Source organism: Ambystoma mexicanum, chromosome 11 (assembly GCF_040938575.1).
Source record: "Ambystoma mexicanum isolate Mex_15411 chromosome 11, UKY_AmexF1_1, whole genome shotgun sequence".
Taxonomy (NCBI): Eukaryota; Metazoa; Chordata; class Amphibia; order Caudata; family Ambystomatidae; genus Ambystoma; species Ambystoma mexicanum.
Window position 1 is genome coordinate 672,312,830 of NC_090934.1, and position 23,677 is coordinate 672,336,506.

Here is a 23,677-nt window from a genome sequence, read left to right on the forward strand (position 1 = left end):
TTATTATTTATTACATTTCTCCAGTTTCGGCCCCAAACCACTCAGTGACAATTTACCATTCAAATACGAGGACATGTGATGTCACTGTGCATCAGAACTGGTTGCACTCCAGAGCATATGAAAATATATAAACACTACTGATATTTAAATTCTTTATTGATCTCTTCTTTTTCAAACATGAGTGTAGAGACAGATGCAAATTACGCCAATGCATTTCAGACCCCTGGTCCTTCATCAGGGATGGCTCTAGAGGACATGTACAGACCAAACATTAGTCTGCATCACTACACAAGAAGGTGTGCCAGTACATCATAAATTCACTTATCTTAAACATATGTGAAAAAATATAGATCACCTAACTCTGCTGATGTCTTTCTACAGGTAGTGTCGAAACAGAGCGAAAAGTACATGAAATAAAAACCATCACTAAAAGATTCATTCACAAAAACAAACCCATATACATAAAACACATATAAACCCTTTCTACACAACATGTGAACAATTCTCAAAAAGCAAAGATCATACCTTAGTGATAGCCATATGCATGAGCGATCATAGTAATGTGGCTTATATGTGTGACAGCTTTACCAGCAACTGAAGTGCTCAATCCAGACAGATCTGAAAGTAACAGAAATAATGACCAATATATAAACAAACTCAATCCAGTTTTGAATAAATCCCTATATCCAATTGTTTTTGTAAAAGACTCTTTTAATGATAGTGAAATCAGATGTATTCACATTTAGATTTTCTCCCGTTGTGTAGTATGCAGACTGGTTATTTGCACCAATATATCATGTACATTAAGTGATCTTGTATACAAACCTAAGGGTGGTTCCCACCTTATCGCACTTCTTCTATATGTACCTTACTACACACGTGGTGGAGGCACACAAACTCTGAGATCCTACTCATCGGCACACCCACTCCCTCCTTCCCTGCAGCTCTCTAGCCGGCCTCTCTTGGCCCTCTTCCTGCTCCTACCTGCAAGGCAAAAAACCTCGGGGTCATCTTCGACTCCACACTCTCCTTCTCTCCTCATATATCTGACATCTCTAAGAAGTCACATTACCAGCTGCACCTCCTCAGAGGTATTCTTCCCTTCCTCTCCTTCCCCCAGAAGCTCACTGTCTCCCGAGCCCTGGTTCTCTCGAAGCTGGACTACTGTAACAGCCTCTATCTTAATCTGCCTGCCTCCACTCTCCGCCCTCTGCAACTCATCCAGAACAGAACTGCAAGACTTGTCCTTGGCCTCAAGCCCAGGGACCGTATCTCTCCAGGACTGAAATCTCTACACTGGCTCCCAGTGGCTGCGAGGATTAAGTTCAAAACCCTCTGCATTGTCCACAAGGCCTTTTGGGGCCTGGGGCCTAAATACCTTCAACTCTCTCTTCCTAAGTAACTTCCTTCCCGAGCCCTACGCTCATCCGTCTCCAACTCCCTCAGGGTCAGCCGCTTCTCGAAGCAACGAGCTGGGGGTAGATCTCTCTCCGCGGCAGGGGCCTCCCTCTGGAACAGCCTTCCTGCCTCCCTGAAACTTGAGGAGAACCATCTCCGGTTCTGGAAGCACCTCAAAACCTTCCTCTTCACTTCTGCTTTCTCTCTCCCTCTCCCCTGCTAAATTCTTCACCAATACTGCACTGATTCTGCAACTGGGCCACTCTCACCGACCTCGGTCCTGGGCCCAGTCACTCTTCACTTGCACTGCCTCCCTGGCAACCCCTGCACTGCGGGACTGTCTCTGTATCACTACAGCCCCCCCCAGCACTTGTCTGCCCTTACCTTGCACTTGCCACCAGCTGGCCCTATTTATTTATTATTTTATTTCTATTCTACTTATTTGTACTGCACTCCCCCCCCTTCCCCTTGCACTTTTTCCCTTCCCCCTACCCCTGCACTTGCGCAGTCTGAATGACACCTGGCCTAGTAGGATCGTTGTCTGTCTTCCCCTTGTTCCCCCCTCCCTGCCTCGTCGCGCCTTGAAACACTTGTGTATAGGCGCGTTACAAATGCCATATCATATCATATCATGATATAGCATTATTTACGGGAAAAAAGGTAGAAACCTTGGGTTTCTGTAGTGAAGAGGCGGGTGCTATTTTGAATTTGATCAGGGGCACATCACATAGTATGCATGATCGTGATCCCAATAGGAGGGTCAAACATCTGGAATAGCTCATTCAAAAAGAAAGACATAGGAAACTTCATGCTGTCACACTTGGACAATATTGTAAAGCACAAAGGATCCCAAGGGGCTTACACATCCTCCTGAGACCAACTCTATGCAAGGAGAGTAAAGAGTTCCTCAAGAAGTGGGAAAATATATTAAATAAATGCTCACTTGCCCGGAAGTTACAAATTATTCAAGAGCTATCAAAACAACTAGACGTAATTAACATTTAAAATACACAACTCAAATTGCTAAATCTGATAGGGAAACCAGAGCTAGGTAACATTCTAGAAGATGTCAATGAGAAACTAGAGGGATATCGCATATCGTTAGAGCAGAAGAAAATAAGAAAATTCAAACAAGATACACATGACTATCTCAATGGGGAAGTGGGCACATGGGTGGACAACAAAAAAACAGGCATTAGAAATCATAGCGCTTATGATCTATCCAGTTCAGACACTGAGAATACCAGCCCTAGAAGTAGTACAAAACAACTAAGTACTAGCAATAGAGAAGAAGTAACATCAAGAGACTCTGCCAGAGAGACGATACAGACCACATCAATGTTGAACACTTTTTTTAGAGAGAAGCACCAGAAGAAAAGAACATGTAGTGGAAGGAGGAAACGGAAGACAAATCAGAGTAAGGACCTGGCAGCAGAAAAAACTAAGCTGTGGTGAATTTATCAGATAGATCACTGAGTCCCAAAGAACTAATACCCTACAGAAAGGTTTGAGTTTCGTTCCAACATACAGTACAAACTTGTTTCAGAATAAAATGTATCTATTCAGATTTACATGTAAACTTAAATTAAAAACATTTTTCAATATTATAGAGTTAGAAGACGTGACTCTCCAAGAATCAAAAGAGGAATATATTGAATTCAAACAATGCAGTCTTTTTTACCCTTAATGCCTACTTCATATATAGACATTTTTAAATAATTAGTTCTTAATAACTTTGGCAAATTACCTTACAAGAAACCTAAGTACTGCAACATGAGCAAGAAAGAACTATCTTTAATGAGGTCTCTGTTTACAGATGATAATTTCACCATTCATCTTGCCAATAATGGGGGAGCATTAGTAAACATAAAAATCACTGAATATGAAAATGAATGCATGAAACAACTTAACAATAACAGCACATATGCTGGACTTGGTCGCGATCCTACAGGAGAAATACAGACCAATCTCAAACTGGTAGTAGAGCATGCTGAAACACAAGGTTTGACTAACAACACCACCAGGATGTGTTTGTTTGTAGACATGCTTCCTAAAATTCACGCAGATCCTGTAAATCCACTATCTAGATATATAGTTGCTCCACAGAGGGTATTCTTCAGCCTGTAGGATACTATATTGACAATTTTCTGAAGCCATTGGTTCAACTGACCATTTGTATATCAAATACACAACACATTTCTTACAGATTTTGGAAAGTTCAGAATATGAGAGCAAAGATTATCGATTTACTGTAGAGTCTATCCATGTTTATTCCACACAATTTGGGTATAGCAGTAGAATGACTGCTTTTGCAATGATGACACATTGGAGTGGCTATAGAATTTCTTTTGGCTTTTCTCAAATTCCTCTCCCATCCCTTATTTCAGATACAAAAATAAAAATGTCCTACAAGTATCTGGAACATCGATGCGAGCGACGATGGCACCTACATATGCCTACATATGGTGAGGGCTGGAAGGTTTAGAATTAATCATAACCTCTGGCATGGCTCTGGGAAACCTTCCAGAACATTGTTCTCCACCTGCCAAGCCATTACAAAAGGGGAAAGAGCATTTGCAAATCAGGCTTTGTACCACCCCAAAAGGGGCAGTCCAGGCCTAACTGCATGGTCACATCCATTCTGCACAAGACCACAAGCATCCTCAAACATGTTTAGGCCTTGTTGGACCTCATCAGTGAGGAGTATAACTTGGGTCTCTAGGCCCATCAGGCATGGGACCCACATCTGTGCATACCTGTCCCACTTTGGGTGACTATAGCAAAGAAAAAGTAGTGATGGCTTGGCAGGCAAAGAAAGATGGTCTGGAGAGTTGCCCAGAGAAACCGTTTTGCTCTAAGTATGAGTCAGACAATATTATAAATCACCCAGTATGGCATGACTACTTGAAGTATTGGGAGAGATATATTGATGATGTGTTTGCAATATGGGTGTCAATTCCAGTTTCCTCAACAATTCATCATGGTAGATTTTTTCATTGTCTACTTCAAAACGCCCCGTAATAAATCAAAATTCTTTACACAATTTTATTTACAAACAGATTGCATTGACTATGTCACATCATAGAAAAGCATCATACACTACAATTCAAGCCTAAAAACAAAATCATCAATTATTCAAAATACTGTGTATAATTACATCATCCTATAAATCAACCACATTGTGCTTCATTTTTACATCCAGTATAATCATAGACTGGTTAATACAAAGTGATTTTACTACACCACATCTACATTACATATTTTTGCCCAACTTGTACAAGATTCTGTGGTTGAAACATGTTTCAGCATTTTGTATGATAAGAAAACAGCACTATAAATCAACAGAAGTGACATGACTTTCCATTTTTTGCTACATATATGCAACTCAGTCACGAGATTCAATGCCCAGTGCTTGGGTTTATGATGTTCTTACCAACCCCCTCCCTTTCTAATTATGTAGACTATTACCTGCAAACATTTGTATTAGAAATAAAAAGTTTTGTGCAAGACACTGAGGATGCCATCATTAAAATAGAGGGTCTAGACCTCTCTAGGGAACAAAATCTCCTCATGTGTTTAGATATACAATCCGTGTACACCAATATACCTCAGCAGACAGCTCCTGAAGTGATTGAGGAGACGCTACATCGACGACAAGATGACCATTTTCAGTAAAGGAGGCACCGGACGAAACTTCAGATTTTGTAAGTGGTTAAATGCAATGCTAAAAACAGAGATATTCAAAGGAGACTCCTCCAACGCATTCATTTCATGGTGCATGGAATTTGCCCTCTCTTACAATTTTTTTCAATTCATGGTACAATTTTATGTCCAGGTGGAAGGCACAGCTATGGGTGCAGCAATGGACCCTACCCTTGCTAATCTCTATGTAGACATGTTTGAATAATTGTGGTCTACTCTGATCGCAATCCTTTCAAAAGTAAACTTGTTAGATGGCTCAAATACATCGATGATGTCTTTGTGTTTTGCTAATTACGGAAAGGAAGAATCCAGAGGATACAATTTTGGAAACAAAGGAATCAAGAAATTTAATGAAACCTGATCCGTTATTTAAATAGCAAATTTTAATCGAGAATTAATCATAGCACTCAACAATTTTACATCGCAGGAAAGATATTAAGAACACATAATTTCACATATAATCCCATTCATACACAGGCATCCATTAACCATTCATACATACATCACAATAATACATGTAAGTTAAAACTTTATCCTAAAAAAGTCATAACAATTGATTTACTTATTGTCTTCATAAAAAAGAGAGAGAGATATATAATAAATACATATGAAAAGCCACAACAACAAATTGCTCAAGTGGTCATCAGTTTAGGATGGGTCACATCGATGTCCAAGGTTGACCTCATCACTGGTTTCTCAACCGGTTTCGACGTATTTAACTTTAATTGAGTTACGCCTTCATCAGGAGAATAACAATTCAACTCTAGAAAGACAGGGAAACATACATATATAAGACCTCATCATAGATTCACTAGAAAAAACAAAGGGAAACCCCCCAATTATCAACCAATTCATATTCATTAAAAGTGATTTAAAATCAAACACACCCTGCCCCCAACCTTGTACCATGACTCCAAGGGGGTTCTTTGCATGCTATAAACAGTGCTACCATAGTCATTGATGCCCCAAAGTGCAGAGAGAATCCACCACTCGTGGCCGTCATGCAGACCCATTTAGTTAGTAGGAAGATGTGAATTAACATTTGTTAAACTCTCGTGATCTATTTATACAAGCAGTGTGCTCTGCGAGCACCCATAAGCCTAATTTTTAATAACTAGCCTTCATAAATGCAGAGAGAGAGAAAGAAAGACAGCTGAAAATTCCTGATATGAAGAACAGGAGTACCAGCTATACAAATATGCGATGTCCCAACACGTCTGTACTGCGTAACCATCAGCCGGGGATATGGGAATAGTTTCGATCCTACAGTAGCTGTTTTTCTGCAGGACACACGATTTAGGAGGAAAGGATCAATCCTCCAATATTAATTTTCATAGACTCAAGGGGTGCAACCAGGAATTCAAAACTCTCCCGTTCTCTATATAAATGAGAGAAAGGATGGAGAGAGAGATGGTCAAAATATTGATATGGTCGAGTTGGGGCGAAGCTAAGTCACACAAATCACAATAACAATTCAGGTAAAACTCCCTGAGAAAAGATAACCAATCGCCAGGGCTCACGTTACTAACGGGAGAGGGCCCGGCATTGGAAGGATGTCAACAGCCGAAGGCATATACAATTCAACTGGGCCGAAAACTCACTGTGTGCGAAACTATTAAATACCGGGCGACTCGTGGCTGAAAAAATATATACTTTCTGGCATGGAAAAGGGGGGGGGATCTACTTACTATTCCGGGACGAGCTGTTGAAAATATGCTCACTCGCAAGGTACGTCAAATCTGTAACCCAACGGCACCCCTCTGGCGACGTAAAAGCTATTCCTACGGCTTCTTAAATACTATGCTAGCGCAGTCAGTTGACCGCGGTAGGAGGGACCCGTGACCAAAAAGACCGCTCACGTGACTGCAACTTGTCAATCAAGGTAAAAAACGGACTATGAATGGTATGCCGGCCTGTTTTTCTCGTTCTCTATAGCATCAAAAGGCTCGCGGTGGGCGGGACCCAAGGGATTTCCCACGTCATCGTCTCAGTTGTGGACACCCTTTAGGAATATGAAAACCCTGGTTCTAGTGCGTTAAGACCATTAGTTAAAGTTTTTAGGTTAAAGATCCATAATTGTTCTTTGTAAGCCAGTTTTTTGTCATTTGGGCTACATTGGAGGCAATTACTTTTTCAATACAGAACCACTCCATTTGTTCCGCAGTATGGCCCATTTGAACAAAATGGATTACCATAGGAGCATTCAGATTCCGAGTATTAATTTTTGAGCGATTCTCATTAATTCTGGTACTTACTTCTCTTGTGGTTTTTCCAATATACATCATTTTGCAAGTACATAAAATTGCATAAATGACGTTTTTACTTTTACACGTTGTAAAGGTGCGTAAGTACCAGGTTTTATTTTCCATTAGGAAAGAAGTCATTTTTTTTGAGAACTTGCAGGCAGTACATGACGTGCATGGGTAATGCCCTATCACTGGATTGAGTTGGTGTCTCTGATCGCGGTTGGTTTAACTGGGGTTCTACTTGCACATGTCATTTTTTGTTTTAGATTTTTGCCTTTCTTGAAAGCAAATAAGGGTTTTGGCAAGATCATGCCGGATGCCTTCAAGACCCGCCAATTTTTTAAAATGATGCCTTTAATGGTATTACTGTATTGGCAATAGGTCGAGACACAAACCAATTGTTCTTTTTTGGTGTTTTCATTTTTAGGTAATAGTAGCAGATCTCGATTTGCATAACTGGCTCTCTTTCTAGAGTGTTTAATAAGCTTTTTAGGGTAGCCTCATTCTAATAGTCTATTTTCTAGGATAATGGCATGTTTGGTAAAATTATCAATATCAGAACAATTCCGGCGTAACCGTAGGAACATACCAAAAGGTAAGTTCCGTAGTAAACTGGAGGGGTGTTGACTCTCAAAACAGAGTGTGGTGTTCCTTTCCTTTATCTTTCTGAATAATTCAGTTCGTAAGACACCTCTTTGTTCAAAGATAGATAAATCTAGGAAAGCAATCCTCGTAGTGGAATACTCAAACGTGAAATGAATATCTGAATCAACTTTATTGAGCCATTCCACAAATTGAATTAAAGACTGAGTATTGCCTTCCCATATTAAGAGTATGTCGTCAATGTATCGGCGATATAACTTAATCTGTTGCCGGAAGGGATTTGAGTTTGCCAAGATTTTTTCTTCCTCAAGAAGAGCCATAAAGATGATGGCTAAATTTGGGGCAAAAGTACAGCCCATAGCAGTCCCTTTAGTTTGTAGAAAAAATTCTTCCTTGAATTTGAAAAAACTGTTAGAACTAACTTGGCAGCTTCACACAGAAAATTAGTAGGAACAACATGTGGAAATGGTCGTCTATTGAGTATGATTTGTAAGCTCTGTACAGCTCTTTCTTGGGGTATGTTTGTATAGAGAGCCTCAATATCTAATGTAACCAATATTTGTGTGTTGGAATCAAAGTTCAGATTTTCTACCAAATAAATCACATCTCTGGAATCTAAGAGGAAAGAAGGTGTTGCCATGGCCAAAGGTTTGATGAAAAAATCGATGTTATTCGATAGTGGTTCGAGAATCGATCCGTATCCTGAAACAATTGGACGTCCCGGGGGATTTTGAATATCTTTATGCATCTTGGGCATTATATAGAACAGAGGAATGCGATCATCTGAGTGGTTGATGTATTCAATTTCTTTTAACGAAAGGAAACCTGCTTGGCTAGCTTCTTCCATGAGTTGGAATATTTTAAGTTTAATCAACTTCAATGGATCTTGTGCTATTTTGGTGTAATGACCTGGAATGTAGAGAAGTCTGAACACTTCTTGGTCATATTTATTGACATCCCAAACTACTATCCCCCCGCCTTTGTCAGCAGCTTTTATGACTATGGAGGGGTCGGAGGCCAATGTCTTAATGGCCTGGAATTCTGGTAGATCTAAGTTTGGTCCTGATTGGTGTCTGTGATGGCAGATCTGCTGTTCTACTTCTTTAAGAACCAATTTTTCAAAGATAGCTACTTCAGGGGGAAGGTCACTCAAAATCGGAGTGAATGAAGAAGGTTTTGAGAGACCGGAGATGTTAGGCTCCCTTGGTATTATAAGGTCCATAAAATAGAACCGAAGTCTACGTTTACGTAGAAATTCTTTCATTTCACTTATCAACGCCATTGCACTAGGATTCTGTGATGGAACAAACGATAGGCCACGTTTAAGTACTGATGTTTCCGATGTTGTTAATATGCGGGATGAGAGATTAAAGATTGGTAATATTTCATTTACCATCTGTAAGCCCGATTGCGGGTTTGAAAGTCCCGATGTGTCATACCCTGTCCCGGATTGTTTTGCATGGGCATTTCCCGGGACATTCGGCCTTGGGGCGCTGCTCTGCGGCCTTTTCGGCCGCCCCTTCCTCAAAAAGGGGGGTCGCCCAAAGATTGATTAGGGTCATCATTACCCGAATTACTGGACGACGTGTCCGAAAAAGTGACCCATCTTTTTTTAGGACCTATATTCTGATTATGTTAGTTTTCCAAAATGTTTGGGGATTAAAATCTTCTGCAAGGTACGGATATACCAATTCCTTTTTGAAGAGTGAGATGTCTTTTTTGAGTTTATTAGTCTTTTTTTCAATTGTTAAGTTCTTAAACTCTAGAAAAGATTTGTCAATCTGCTCTAGTTTTTGTTTAGCTTCTGTAATTAACGTATTTGTCAAAAAAGACTTCTCTTGTTCCAATAGAGTTTCCAAAATCTTACCACTTACTCTCTGGGCTGTTGTTATAGTTAGCACCAAGAGGTCTCGGCTACATTTGGTAGCTACTTGACTAAATGCTATCTTATAGTCATTGTCATCCAGAAATAGGCATGGGATAATTTTCACCTGTAATCCCTGCGGAATAATACTTGATTTTAAATATTCCTTCAATACATGTCCGTGCATTTCAGTATGAAATTGCTTCTTTTCAATCTCAACAGAGATTCACTTGTAGACCCTTGATTTTGTATGGGTAGTTGCAAGTTTTCAAAAAATGAGGGACCCTCGATGAGTTCAGCTATCTGTGCCTCCGTAAAAGAAATGGTGTCAGATTCAGCCATGTTGGTGTGATACTCTCCAGTACTAGAAAGGGGTGCACCAATGCACATGCAAAGTGTTTTGGACTGGGAACAAAGAAGAAGTTGATAATTGTTTGCATGAATTGTAGTGTATGATGCTTTTCTATGATGTGTGAACATAGTGAATATAATTTGTTTGTAAATAAAATTGAGAAAAGAATTTTGGTTTATTGTGGGACGTTTTGAGGTAGACGATGAAAGAATCTACCATGATGAATTGTTGAGGGAACTGTAATTGACACTCGTATGTAACCTTTCTTTGGTTTATCGCAACATAGAGGTACCCACTTAGTAGGAAGGTTGGACTATCCATTAGTGGGTGCTGGTGTGAGATTGGCATGTTTGCAATATGGAACAGCATGCATTATGGACTTCTTAACTTTCTAGAATATTTGAATGCCATTGACGCAAGGATTCAATTCACAGCTAATATTGGTAATCCCAAGATACATTTTCTAGATGTGGAGGTTTTAACGGTGGATAGATGTCTTGCTACTACAATTTTCTGAAAAACCATCAGACAGAAACAACCTCTTACATATGTTAAGTTTTCACCACCCAGTACACTGCATAGCTTACCCTAAAGTCAGCTCTATGCGTGAAATGCAGAGTGAGTGATGAGACTCAGAGCATACGCAAATTAGATGAGATTCTTAAGTCATTTGCTGAAAGAGGCTATCCACGGAAAGAACTGGGCAAGGCAAGTGATAAAGAAGCAGGAGCAACACGAGAGCAGCTGTTACACACCAAAACAATAGGCTCCTCTGCGAAATATTCTGTTCAAAGTCATAAAATCAAACAAATCATTGGCATATTTTGAAGTGTGCGGAAAAGAATGATGGTATCTTCGGTAATCCACTGGTATTTGCAAATAAGAGAAGTAATTACCTGATAGACATTTTGGTCAACACTGACAAGAAAATAAATAGTGATAAATACAGACATAGGGTAGGTACATATCCCTGTCTACATTGCACCAAATGCAACAATATTGTGAAAGGAAGTACAATATGTCATCTGAGAACAGGAGAACATATGCTACTTAAGCACTCTGCTATGTATTACACTTCAAACGTTTACTTGATCAAATATCCCTGTGGCACTTATTGTGTGTGGCACACTACCAGAAGAACCAGAGTCAGATGGAACGAGAATAAATCAAACATACAGACTCATAATGTAAATTCGACTATTGCAAGACATTTTCAGGAAAGGAGACACCAGATGAAATTTCAAATTTTGTAAGGGGTTGAATGCAATCATAAAAACAGAGATATTCAAAGGAGACTCCTGCATAAATAAGCTTTCTGGTTCTGGTTTGGCAGATTAGTCACCGTCATCCTGGGAGGTATTAACAAACAGTGTAATCTACATTGTTATTTTTAATTATGATGCAGACGTTATCCCCATTTGGCTATTTGCCATTAAGTGGTCTAGATGTTTTTTTTAAATATTCTCCTGTGGTATTCACTTTCATTCTTAAACCTCTCACATAACATGAAGACATACCAGAATTTAATTATATCTGCTGTACAGGAGATGTAAGGGTGTTTTCCTTTTTCTGAATTAGGTATCCACCACTTGATATTGATATCAGACTAAACATCCTTTTATTGTATATGGTGAATGTATTATATTAATGAGGGTGATGATGCCTTTTCATATTTTCTGTGACATGTTTAAACTACATTGATTTTCTACTCCACTTGCCTTGTAATGAAAACAATCACTAAACGAGTCACAAAAAATGAACCCATGTAAATACAACGCCTATAAACCCTTCCTATACATTTGAACTATTCTAAAATAACAAAGATCATACAATAGATAGTGGTAGCCATATGTATGAGAGATCATAAACATGTGGATAACATGTGTGACGGTACCAGAAACTGAATTGCTCAATCCAGATGGAGCTAAAAGTAACACAAATAATGACTAATCTTTAAAACTCCATCTAGTTTTGAATACATTCCTATTGCATTGAGATATTGAGATGAGTATAGAACTTACCGACATGCTCTTGTATTGCAGGTGCTATGTGAAAGTTATTACAAACAAATTTGTGTTACTTTTAGCTCCATCTGGATCTTTGTTATTTTAGAATAGTTCAAATGTATAGGAAGGGTTTATAGGCGTTGTATTTACATGGGTTCATTTTTTGTGACTCGTTTAGTGATTGTTTTCATTTCATGTACTTTTCACTATGTTTAGACCCTACCTGTAGAAAGACATTAGCACAGGTATATGATGTATTTTTTTAGACATATTTGTTTAAGATCAATGAATGTGTGATGTACTGGTACACCTTCTTGTGTAGGGATGAAAACTAATGTTTGTTCGAAATATGTGCTCTAAAGTCAGCCTATATGAAGGACCAGTGGTCTGAAATGCATTGGTGGAATGTGTATCTGTGTCTTCACTCATGCTTGAAAAAGAAGAGATCAATAAAGAATTCAAATATCCGTACTGTTTATATATTTTCATTGAGATTTTCAGTTAGTTTCACCACTGTATATGCTCTGGAGTGGAACACTGACATTTGATTTCCTCTCCATTTGTGTAGTATGGAGACTTGTTCTATGCACCAATACATTATTCACATCGAGTATCCTTGTATATGATATGATAGTTATGATATGATAGTTTATTTATATAGCGCCTATACACATTGTGTTTCAAAGCGCTTCAAGGCAAGGGAGAGAACAAGGGAAAATACAATGACATTCTTACAGGCCATGAACAGTAAGAATGTGAAATTAACTATTTTACTCAGCCTCACGACATTTCAGATAGTGCAAGAGCTAAGACATAGATAAGGAAGGGAGGGGGAGACTGGGAATGAAATGGAGAAAGACAGGCGGCTACCGTACTAGGCCATATGACATTTCTGTTAGGGCCGGACAAAACAAAAGGCGAGGGAGAAGGATGCAGAAAGGGAGGAGAGGAACAAAACAAGTGACTATCATACTAGGCCTGGTGACATTTCAGATAGTGCTGGAGGGGGGACAAATAAAGGGAGGGGGGAGGAGACAGACGAGGTTGTTATCATGATAGAGTAAGTGCATTGAAGAAATTAAGGGGAAAAATGGAGAAATGGAGAGGAGGAGAGAACAGAGAGTAAGCAGTCAAAAAGAGTGGAGAAGCAAGAGAGGAGAGTGAATACAATTGCAGAAGTCAGTAGTAACACATAATGTTGCAAGCCTGGATACAAGATAAAGAAGGGAACAGCATGATTCAGGGCCACCATGAGAAAGGGTGATGCACCATGAATCAATGAAGTCCATAAAATCAAATCCAGCATTGGCCACAAGACAATCATGGTGAAACCAGAATGTATCAGGACAGACTCCTGCAGAAGTAGGCTGGAGAGGGGGAGCAGGGTAGAAGAATCAAGCAAAACAGGCAACACCTGTGTGCGAGAAGGGGGGCACAAGGGAGCATCACAGGGAGACCAGAGGGGTGGTAATGGCCTGTGGGACAGAGGGAGTAAACACATGTTGGCGCATGCTTACCTGCAGTCTGGGTAGGGGTTTTGGTCCTGGGTCCTCCTGTTCCGAACAGGTCCAAACAGGAATTGCCCTTTTCTTCATCCCGCCTTCGCTTCAGACACCTGGGCGACAGACGCCCTTGATCTAAGAGTTAAGAGCATAAAGGAAGAGGCAGGTCTAAGAAGATGGGTGGTGCTTAGGCCAAGTGACCAAGATCCACTTGCACCTGCTTCCCATCTGCAAAGGAAATGAGGCTGGAGGGGTCCTTAAGTAGGGAAAAGAGGGGCAACCAGGAAGGTACCAGGTGGGCAGGGCTTGCCAAGTGGAGAAACAGAGCAGCAACCAGGAAGGCACCAGGTGGGTGGGGCTTACTAAGTGGGGAAAAAGAACGGCAACCACGAAGGCACCAGGTGGGTGGGGCATAGGCCAGGTGACCAAGATCCACTTGCACCTGCTCTCCAGCTGCAAAGGAAAAGAGGCTGGAGGGCTCCTTAAGTAGGGAAAAGAGCAACAATCAGGACGGCACCAGGTGAGTGGGGCTTGCGAAGTGGGGAAAAAGAGCATCAACCAGGAAGGCACCTGGTGGGTGGGGCTTAGGCCAGGTGACCAAGATCCACTTGCACCTGCTCCCCATCTGAAAAGGAAAAGAGGCTGGAGGGCTTGTAAGTGATTTCAACCCGGCACTCCACCTAAGTCAATGCCTAGCGTGTGAGGCACAGCTGAAACCCTTAATTATTTATTTATGTCTATAAGTTCTTTTATTTCTGAATGATGTACCACTTATATCACGCCCCTCTCTTTGAATACCCCCCGGTCACACTGAACCAGGAAGCAGTCTGGTTTGCAAAGTTAAAAATATTTATTTGATGTATTTCACAATATATATTACACTATTGAACAGGTATACAATGATCACCAATGGGGTGATGTCATACTAAACAATCTATTTAATCAGAAAGAGTAATGATAGGAAAAATAATGCAGCAAAGAAATAATACTTTTGTGTGGGTTCAATCAAAATGCAATGTGATTACTCTTTCCCCCTGCACACTACTCGATCCCCCCAATATGCAATATAAAGAGATGTAAGAAGAGAAAACAGGTTTCAGGAATACAGAATTCAACAAACTAGTATCAATCCCAATTTCCCCCAGCAAGCACAGAGAGAAACAGGAAGGATTGCAAACTTGTCAAAAATGGTTTAAAGGTGGCTTTGTATGAATGGTAAAAACACTGAAAATTGATTTAATTCACTGAAATTGTTTCAATTCTAGTGGGAGCCGCTTTGTATGGTTTCAGACAAACACTAGCAATGATTATAGAGTAACTAGCAAGTTGAACACTTAATTTTGAGGTCGGGTGCAATGTACAGCTATTTCACACGTTATAGATATGAGCCAAACGAAAAATTTGCGGCAAGCTTTTCCGTGTGCGGTAGGCGCGATTGCGGAACAACTATGCATGTTGTTTTTTTACAGAAAGAGGCAAAATTGCAAAATAAAGATGCGCTTTTAAAATTACAAACAAGTTTTATTTACGCTAGGGGTAGACTATGAAGATGCAAACTACACGACAGCACAGCCACCAGCCCAGGATATCTCTGGTTGGTTTCATCTACCGAGACGCTCGCCTTTCTTCAGAAAATATATACATCAGCGCAAAGATGATTTTAACACTACTATTACAAAAGGACTATAGGATAAGAGAAAGAGTTCAGGCAAGACAAAAAGAATTTCTAACAATGCAGTCTGGATATAAGAGAGGATGGGTTTGGATAGGGATGTCTTATGGACAATACAGATGCTAGTGACAGTCCTATACTAAGGATACTCACTACCAATGTTTGGACACAACCGTCAGGGATTCAGGTCAGTCAAGATTTCTGGACAGGAATTCTGCTGGACACACCGGACTAGACTCAAGGCGCTCTGGTCTGCACTCAGCAAGGCGCTCTGGACACCGCATGGTGGGACTGGACTGGATCTCTCTGGCTCTGGTTCTGGTTCACAGCTATCTGGTCACAGCACAGTTCTACTGGGTTGGATTTTTGAATTCTGGCAATAATTCTTAGCAGGAAAGCAGCTACAGCACACACAGCCAGGCTGTTCTTTGATTTCCCCTTAGAGGTGTGGGGTAAAATCTGGTTTCTCGATTTTTAAAGGCCAAGCTGAGGATGGCTCAGCTGTGTAAATGGGCCTTTCTGCTTTCAAAGTTTCTGGAGTCTGGAATATGGATTTCTCTTGCAAAGTGCTCCGCCAGCAATCGGTTGGTGGGTGAATGTGTGTGTGTCCTTGTGAGCCCTCAGCTGTCTCTATTTATGTTTTTACTAAGAGGTGGGTATTCTGAATTATCCTAGGCACACCCCCTAGGTATTCTATTGGTTAGGGTCTTTCCTCTCCCTTGATTGGAGAAGCAAACGATGCAGTTTATGATGCAGGAAAAACCTCCCCTTTGTTTTTGCACATGAAATCTACTTTTCATATAATACATATTTACAATTTTACAAACTTGATAGCAATAGCATATCTAGCTCACATATTTTCTGGAGCAAGTATTCATCCAAGCCCCGTTGCTATGAGAGCTTGGGCCTGGATTTGGCAAATTTTTGCACTTTTGGTCTGGGGCCCAATGTCTGATTTGTCCACAATTTTATACATATGTGTGCATGATATCTCGGCATAATCATATGAAGTTTCATGCTTCGAACATCAATATAATTGCTACAAACCAGATTTTTCACTACACCTTCTCAGAACATCGCACAGAGTTCTGAGCCCTTTTAAAATGTGCTCCAAAAAATTCTCATTAACAATACTGTTAATTTTACAATTTTTACAAATTCGCACAATCCTTTTTAAAAATATACTTTCTGTGCTTTAAGAATCAACAAAAACGTCTGTTCCCGCCTCCAAAGTTTCTGGTGGCTCAAGAGCAATCCCCACCTCATTTCTCTAGCAGGGGCTACTGTTGACACTTGCAATCTGCATATCCTTTCAGCCAAGGAAGTCCTTTGTCTCTCCCAGGACCAGCAGCCCAAAATCTCCTCCCCGCTTCATCAACACCTGAATGTGATTTCCTGGATTTTGGTGGGAAGCAGAAGAGGTGCCTTTTGTTGGGGCAAGCTGGAGAATTTGCTTTGTAGTTTTGGGCTTGCATCAGGTTACTTTAAAACTCACTTTGTAAAATTTTTCTTTGATGAAAATAAACTTACAATTTTAAAACAGGCAAACAGAACTCTAATTCCAGGCTCTTACAACATAGAGATTAGATAGTTGCAACCTATATTACTTTTGATAGCAAGTCACTTAATTCCAACCATTTGATTTTAACTGCACAAGTTTAAGCTTCTAATGCAATTATTGACAGCTGTCATACAAGCGTCCGGTGGTACTGCGTCCATATTTTGACAGATTTTCACAGGCAAGCACACTTTTTACTGTGGATATTCTGATGATAGCTTCTACGTTTCCTGACATTGTGTGCTCATATTGATTCCTTAAATGCAGTGACGGGTAACACCAACAAGGAAGTTGGATATTTTCTGATGTTTTGAACCATTATTTTGTATTTTCAGCAACTAAGAAAAAAGGATTTCAGCGCAATTTCTGGGTTTCCTTGCAATAAAGCATTGCCTTTCATGCAGTTTCCTTGTTCACTCGGTGGGCAGCCCAGTGACAAGTTTCAGCAGTGTGGGCTCCTTCCACTACTGACACAGGCAAAGTAGATCAGCGGCCATCGTTTCCGGTTTCAAAGCGCAATTTTCATGGGTTTAGCGTGCATAGGGCTTTTGCGGCCATTTTGCTGATTCTGGTGCCACCAGCACACAGGGATGTTGCAGGGCAGAGCCTAGTGGGTTAAAACATCCCACAGGCTCCATAAGTAAGGAAAAGAGCAGCAACCAGGAAGGCACCAGGTGGGCGGGGCTTACTAAGTGGGGAAACAGAGCGGCAACCAGGAAGGCACCAGGTGGCCAGGGCTTGCTAAGTGGATAAAAAAGAGTGTCAACTAGGAAAGCACCAGGTGGGCAGGGCATATGCCAGGTGACCAAGATCCACTTGCACCTACTCCCCATCTGCAAAGGAAAAGAGGCTGCAGGGCTCCTTAAGTAGGGAAAAGAGCAGCAACCAGGAAGGGACCAGGTGGGCGGGGCTAAGGGTGGTGCCCACCTTATCCCATTTCTTCTAGAATTTACCATACAGTCAGTTCATCAGGCTCAGAAGAAATATCACAGATTGTGCACATTTGAAAATAGCAGCAGATGAATTAACAAAAAAATGCAGCGCATAAAAATACCCAGAAAGAATCATAAATCAATCTCATAAAAGAGCTATGAACAATCCCATATCCCATATCGACCAATCGAGAAAAAAATTATAGAATGCATAGTGTGTTTTTTCCACATATTCTAATTTGTCTTTAAAAAACAAAAAATGAATATAAAACATGACAATTGTTAGAAAACAGTTTGCACAAATGCACAACCACTGTTTGCATTTCAGAAAAGCAAAAGCATTAGGAATTTTGTAGTACGAATGGATAGAGGAGGCACTAATGTTCGATATCAACCCACAATCACTGTGTATGGTGCGTCCCCAGAATAATTAGACACTCACCATGTAGAAACTGCAGAATATGTCATCTAACCACTAAATCCACTTGTGTTGAAATTAGTCTAGATAGATTGTGGGAGCAGAGACATTTTACAAACCACAATATCACAAATGTGGTATAGCTTATAACTTGTCCTTGCCATAGAATTTACATATGCATGACTAGCCACAACATTCATAACACAATCACAGAATATAGAAGTTGCATCCAGACAAAGAATCTGAATGCTTCCTTAGTGGAAAAATTTGCATCGGAAGGTCATGATTTCAAGAAAGACAACTGGTACGAGCTTAAAGACCACAGAAGGACAGGCAAACTCTGTTAAGTACGAAAAAGAAAGAGACATGTCCATGCCTCTCATGTGGTCATTGCAACAACATATTGAAGGGTAAGACCATTTCCCATTCACACAACGGTCAGAAACTTCCACTTCAGGATTTTGCCACCTATCTAACACCTGGTGTTATATACATGATCAAATGCCCATGTAGCCTTCTTTATGTGGGCCAGACAGTGTTAAGGATTTCAATCAGGAAATACACCCGGGTCTCGCCTAGCATGTAGTGCGCAAATGAAATACTTTTTTATTCTGTCTATAGGTTCAATATCACTCATATCACACCCTTCTCAAAATACCCCCCCCCAGGTCACAGTGGACCAGGAATCAGGCTGGTTGGTAAAGGTAAATATGTATTTATTATTTAAAATTCAAATCAAACACACATTAATATATATGGGGCAGCAATCACAAATGTGGTGACAAAACAATTCAGAAAGTAACTAAGGCAATTGGATTCACTTATAGCAATCCAGAAAATAAAACACAGGGAAAAGAACAGTTTTGGTTTGTTGAAAAATAGCGCTTAGGTTAAGATTTCTCCCTGCAAAGTTCTTAATTCACAAATGAGCAATTCAACACAGATGTAAGTAAGCAGCAGTATTCAGGAACAGGGTTTGAATGCAATCTTCCCTCCCCAAACAAGAGAGAAAAGCGTTTTTGGAAATTTACACTTTTAAAATGACAGTCGAAAATGGATTAGGAAAACAATGAAAAGTGTGCAAAAATCCTTAAATTGATATAAATTCCTATGGGAGCAACACTGAACAGGTCCTAACAAACTTAAGCTACAATATGAGCAATGATACACACTTTAAATCAGAATGGGAGTTTGGAAATACTTTGAATGGGAGAACACACGTGTCAAACTTTTGTAAAATTGCGAATTCCCGCCTAAATTTCACTATGCGATTTTTAATAAAAACGGGTCAAATACACTGTTTCGCAATGCGGTTTTTGGTTGTTGAGTTACCAGTTTGAAACACAGTAAGCTCCAGAGTGGTCAGTGGAAACCAACCCCAGCACCGCCATGCCCGCCTTGGAGGACTCAGTCGGATTACCCGTGGGATGATTTTAAGGGTTTGGGATTTCACAAGACAACAAGGATTTTAAAGAAATTATCACTAGCACAAGAAATCAAAGCAAGGTTTCTGACTGGTGTGACACTATTGCAAGTTCTTAATTTAAAGAGAGGATGGGTTGAGATTGGGGTAGGACAAGGCAAATATACTATGGGTCACTATGATTCCTGTTTATACTTACAGTCTACTGTAAATTAAGATTGGACCGTCAGGTTCTGGTCATCATGGATCGGGTCTACAGGCAGCAGGGCACTTCTGGCGGGATGGTCAGCTGGATGGTTCTGGTCAATTGGACTGCACCTCAGATTGGAGTGATTGGCCCTTCTGGTCAATGGACACTGTAGATTAGTGGGATGGCGAGTTTCAGCAGGCAAGCATGAATGGTAGCAAGCCAGACTGGATCAGAATGTATTCCCTTAAGTTTGGGATGGTTCAGAATTGGGGCCTAGCTGAAATGAGTTCAGAGCTCTGCAAATGCTGAGGCCTTAGCTTGGTAAAGAAATCTGGAACACGAACAAGATGAAGAATTCTGGAACAGTGCATCACATGGAAATCAGGATGGAGTCAGGAATCAGTTTGTCTGTTTGTGGTGAGGTTCCCCTATTTATCATGCCAACTGACATCACTAAGTTTATAGTAGGGGCAGAATTACAATCCACACCCCCAAGGCTGGGATAGGTCACAGGCACTTACCTTTTTCTGGTTGGAAGCCAGAAAGAGCTGTCATATTTTATGATGTGACATGATGTGACATGATGCCCCACACATGTCAAAGGTCGTATTCTGGATTGGGTGACAGATAATAACTGTACCATGCGTCTGGACTGATCACCATCTGATCTTGCTGACCATCTCTGACCTACCCCAACCAAAAATATCCAAACCTCTGGCACCTCCAACCCTTACACGCTGCAAAAAAAAATAACAATGACTAATCTCCTCCCTCTGGTTCAACCTATCATCAATCAACACAGCTATAGATGTCATTGCCCCACTAAAACTAAGTAAATCCAAACCTCTTGCCCATCTAAACACCTGGTTTACCCCAAGCCTAAAATCCATGCGTAAAGAAAAAAGACAAGCAGAAGCCAGCTGGAAAAAAACCTCCCTTCATAACAAACATCTCCTCATCACCCTCACCAACAATTACAAGAAACAAATCATTCAGACAAAAAAAGAGACCTTTAATGACAGAATTAAAAAAGCAAATTCTAACACTAGGGATATGTTCACCATCCTAACAGAATTAGAATAATCAATCACACCTATTGACTCTTGCACCAAAGATAAAATATGGTGCACCAACATCCAAAACGCATTATGCAATAAAATCACTATACTACAAGACAAAATCTCTGACAAAAAATCCTCCCTTCACAACATTGCGCTCCCCACCCAAGAAGCCATCCTACAGGAACTCTCCATCAACCAAACTAAACCGCATAACAAATTCAATTTTAGAGCTATCTCCATGGTAGAAGCTAAGAGCATCATCACGTCTCTCAAACCTTCTCGTTGTCTGGGTGACACCTGTCCAGCCCCCATTATCAAAGAAGCTGCTCAAGAACTAGCCCCCTTCATCACCTCCTTTTTCAACTCCTCCTTCAAATCCTGCACTGTGCCCACCAACCTCAAAGATGCATGTATACTACCCCTTCTAAAAAAAACTAACCTTGACCCCAATACCCCAACTAATTACAGACCTATAACGACAGTTCCGTTCCTCCTTAAAATTTTAGATAAAGCTGCATATCTTCAGATTCAATCCTATCTAGAGATTAATAACCTACTAGGCACCAGATAATCCGGATTCAGACCGAGACATGGAACCGGCCCTCCTTGATCTCAAAAAGCAACTAGATGAGCGTAAAGACAAAGGAGCCACATCCATTCTCCGATTCCTAGATCTATCAGCTGCATTTGACTTGGTAGATCATAAAGTACTTTGCAACCACCTTAAATGGGCGGCCAATTTTTCCTCCAAGGCCACCGCATGGATAAACTCTTTCCTGGACAACAGAACTATAAGAGTCTTTTCACCTACCTCAGCTGCTGACCCAGTCCCCATCACCTGTGGGGTTCCCCAGGGGTCATGCATCTCCCCTACTTTGTATAGTATTTTTACAATGCCCCTCTTAGATATCCTGGATAAACTGGGTGTCTCGTATACTTACTATGCTGATGACACCCAGATCCTCATTCCAATCCAAGGAGATTACAACAAAGACACCATACTCTTAAACAAAATCTACCAAATCATCCAAACTTGGATGGCTACACATGGTTTATGTCTCAACGACAATAAAACCGAGCTCTTAATCATTGGTTCCACCAGCAAACTAAACAAACTTTCCCACCTTTACAAATCCTTTTATATTGACAGAATCAGAATTAATGTAGCCAAGGAAGTTAAAATGTTAGGTTTCTACTTAGACTCAACGCTTAACCTTAACAAGCAAGTGAATGCCACAGCCTCAGCAACTAGCTACACCTGCAAGGTAATTCATGCCTGCAAGCCATTTCTGTCTACGGACAATTGCATCACCATCGCATGAGCCCTTATCCTATCTAAATTAGATTACTGTAACACACTCTATTTAGGTACCAGCAAACACAACACCCACGAACTCCAAACCTTGCAAAACAACGCCCTCAGAACAGTACTAGGCATCCCCAAAGATCAACATATCTCGGACCACAGAAGAACTGTTAACTGGCTGTCTATCAATGACCGCATCAAATTCAAAACCCTGAACATTACACATAACTGTCTTAACAACAAAGCACCAGAATACCTTACTGAGAAATTTACTAGGTACACATCTGAACGTCCCATTAGGAAAGCCCAAGCCAACAGCATCAGAGTCCCTAACTTCAATCTGAAAAGAACAGGAGGCTGCAGCTTCCCAGTATTGGCGGCTAATCTGTGGAACTCCATTCCCACCTTTCACTTGTTCAAAACGAATGTCAAACTCTGGCTACAGACCAACGACTGCTGACACCTCTCCTACGAATGACCTCTCCCCCTTCCTTAAGCCTTCCGCCTATCCTTGCTCTTCCCACCATTAACTGTATATATATTGTATATATATCCTAATATCCTGTATGCAACTTGTAAGATATGCCTGCAACTGTACATAAGAAATTATAAGATAACTGTAACTCAAGAAATATAAGATAACTGTAACATAAGAAATGTAAGATATTTATGTAACTGTAACCTAAGCTTTCTCACAAGCGCCCAGTTGCCCAATGGCCTGGTGCGCTCTATAAATAAATAAACAATACAATACAACAATGGGAACTCCCACAAATTATTTGGACCACAATTTAACTTTCCCACAAATACACATTTCTAAAATTATGCCCTCTAATAATATCGGACACATACATTACCTATTTTGTGGGTTACCTTTACCTCCAACTCCTGTGTCAGTGAGAGCTGAATTTGTCATTCTGTGGAATTTTGTCAATTTTAATCATAAAGGTTTGGCCTAACAATTCCTAATTCAGTACATATCTGTTCAATCACCCCTAGAACACAGGTATACACTATTATATTTGCAGCATCAATAGTTTTGGCACAATTATTCTTTTTGTGTAACTGTTGTTCCTTATGTAGTACAGGGTTCAATCACATCTTCAAAGAAAGAGCCTAACATTAGATTTACAACTACCAACTTTTAGATTTGTCCTCCTTCAAGTGCAAAGTTACAGGTTTTTAAAGCCTAATTACAAATAGGCATTTAAACACCAAAAGTCTTTTAGCAGTTTTTTTTTACTTTTCTTTCACTGGCAACAGCTGTCAAATTCCTTTGATCAGAGTGGAGTGTCCTCTTCCTTGAGAGGGAAGCTTCCGGCCCCTCCCCTGTAGGGATGAGTGTTCAGCCTGCCATTGTCTTTGGCTGGGCCACATACGAATGTCTAATGAGTTCTTTGTTCTGCGTATGCGAAAACCTTCCAGCAGCAATTAGTCCTTTCCT